The sequence below is a fragment of the Cornus florida genome, unplaced genomic scaffold, assembly GCF_030987335.1.
Source record: "Cornus florida cultivar Cherokee Brave unplaced genomic scaffold, ASM3098733v1 CherokeeBrave_3.0.0_Hap2_scaffold_174, whole genome shotgun sequence".
Taxonomy (NCBI): Eukaryota; Viridiplantae; Streptophyta; class Magnoliopsida; order Cornales; family Cornaceae; genus Cornus; species Cornus florida.
Genome location: NW_026775665.1, coordinates 37,501 through 40,000, shown reverse-complemented (window position 1 = coordinate 40,000; position 2,500 = coordinate 37,501). Strand labels below are relative to the sequence as shown.

Below are 2,500 nucleotides of genomic sequence, written 5' to 3'. Positions count from 1 at the left end.
TGGCCGAGTGGTAAGGCGGGGGACTGCAAATCCTTTTTCCCCAGTTCAAATCCGGGTGTCGCCTGATCAACAAAAGACTCGAAATCCCTTATTCTGTTCTGCTGATATAACTCGCTGAATTATTCCCCAGCAGAAGCAGAGGAAAAAGACTGTCAATACTTGCTTAATTCTAAGCAAGTATTTTCTAAAAGATTGTAAATCCTTGCATCTAGGAGTCGCGAAAAGATTCTAGTAGCGAAGGGGCTATCAAAACTTCTCGATTCCCTTCTACGACTAATGTAGTGTCTACTGACTGAGTCTTGAATTAGATTGGATAGTCGAATAGGGAATCTACTGAAATTAGTAGTTGTGGAAGGGGCGGAAGATGCTTTATAGAATATACGTACTCACGGGAGTCTCTGAGTGTTCAGGCATTCGATCAATATTAGATTGAAAAGAACAGTTCCTATTATTCCTACATGTTCCATTAGTAACATTCCCTTGGGATGTCACTGCGTATTTTGCTTGTGTTTAATCTTTCCCAATTAGAAATTATATAGAAATTTATTAGAAGTAGATTTATTGGATTGGTTCATCAATAGTGTTGGGTCAGAATCTTTTTTTGACTCTGCGCCATTGATTCCACTATTATTAGTGAGCAATAATGGAATAATTCCTTCATATTCATAGAGATAGGGGACATAATTCACATGGATATAGTAAGTCTCGCTTGGGCTGCTTTAATGGTAGTCTTTACATTTTCCCTTTCACTCGTAGTATGGGGAAGAAGTGGACTCTAGAAGTACTACTAATTGAGTTGCGGAATCAAACTGTATCAATTTTTATAGATCGTTCTGCAAAGCGTTTTTCACTATTTTAAATAAAAATATCTTCATTTCGAAATTCCATCGGATTCTAGTGGAATAATGTAATATATGAATAATACTCTTTCAATCAAAGAAATATTTCAACGATTTCCATCTTTGTATTTTGAAAGGAAGGGGGATACGGAGGATAGGAAATTTCTTCCAACCTAATTCTTCCTAAATTTTCTATTTCAATAATTCAATAAATGGGTTCTTATCAGAATTATATATGAACAATGAGGAAGAACCGACCTCTTTTTTTATTTGTTTCCCCCCTTACTCTTCAATTATTCTTCAAATAGGAAGTCGTTCTGTTAAGTGTACACGCACTTTCTATGAGAAACAAAATCGGCATAATGATTGTCTAACAAGATATTATGCATACTAAGATCTTGCTCTGGGCGAATCACATATTGTGCGCACTTACCCCTTGTTTTATTATTTTAGAAATTGAATTTCTGTTTTATCGACTTATTTCATATCATGGTTCAAGCGTTAAAAATCGGCGAGGTTTACTACTACTTTTCGAAATCCGAAGAAGTTTCCATAGAACTCTTGTCAATGGCTTAATCAATTACTTCTTCGTAATGCTAAAAACAAATTGGGATTCATGTTGGAAATAATCAAAAATCTAGGAATTAGAACCATAAGAATAAGAGTTGCCTTTCGATTATCTTAGATTGATCGGAACAAATAGATGTACCAAAGAAATAGAATTGGGTACTATGTAGATATCAATTCCATATATGGAATTGGAATCTACATATATGAAGAGTATTGTAGATTGATCTATATTAAGCCCCTATCTTTATTATAGAGTACGACTTTATACACTACAATAACACTAATAGATAGTATATGGTAGAAATAAATATTCGTATATTTATTTCTACCATACTATCGGATCTCATAGAATACTGCTAATTCTAATCCGCTCATTTCATTTAAGACGCGAAATTGGAATCCTTTTCATTTTTTTCTTCAATCAACTCAGAAGTCAAGTTTTATTCAAATTAATTAATCATTTTGACTGATTGTTTTTACATAAATGATAAGTAGAAAAGCAGTAGGAACTAGAATGAACAGTGCAGTAGCAATAAATGCGAGAATATTTACTTCCATAATCTCATCGTTTTTTTACTTCGCAATAACTCGGGATTTAATCCCATAGAGATGAAAAATCTTTCGCCTGTAAATTCAATGGATGAATTACCTCTCGATCATATTGAATCGGGTCAATATCATGAATAACAATATCTGAGCTATCAAATCAATTCATCGTCGAGAATTGAATAGTATAACATAGGAAGATCTTTTATCCATACCGAATCCAAAATTGGATTCCTGATCCAATCAAGAATTTTTTTATTTATTTGATCATTCTTTTTTCTTTTCTATAACCTACCCTACGTCTTCCTTGTACAATCATCTGATGAAGTATCATCTGACCGCCTTCCAACTTCCATTAATCGCAAACCCAAACAAACACTAGAAGTGAAATGGAAAAAGAAAGGAGTTAAGTTCTAAACTCCATTTTAATGATCTAATTTTCTTGGAAGACAAAGAAGTGTGATAAAGATGAGTCCCGGTATAAAAGATATAATATTCCATCAAATTCAATATTTTAGGATTTGATTTGTTCTTTATTCGATAGG

General features: G+C 33.3%; 1 non-coding gene across 1 annotated transcript in view; it reads left to right on the top strand.

Moving 5' to 3' along the window:
• TRNAC-GCA (transfer RNA cysteine (anticodon GCA)) overlaps nucleotides 1–64 on the top strand; it is a 71-nt gene extending 7 nt beyond the window's left edge. Inside the window, exon 1 of the tRNA in view lies at nucleotides 1–64. This exon is cut by the window's left edge and continues 7 nt beyond it. This is a non-coding gene — a tRNA (tRNA-Cys).
• The last annotated feature ends 2,436 nt before the right edge of the window (nucleotides 65–2,500 follow it).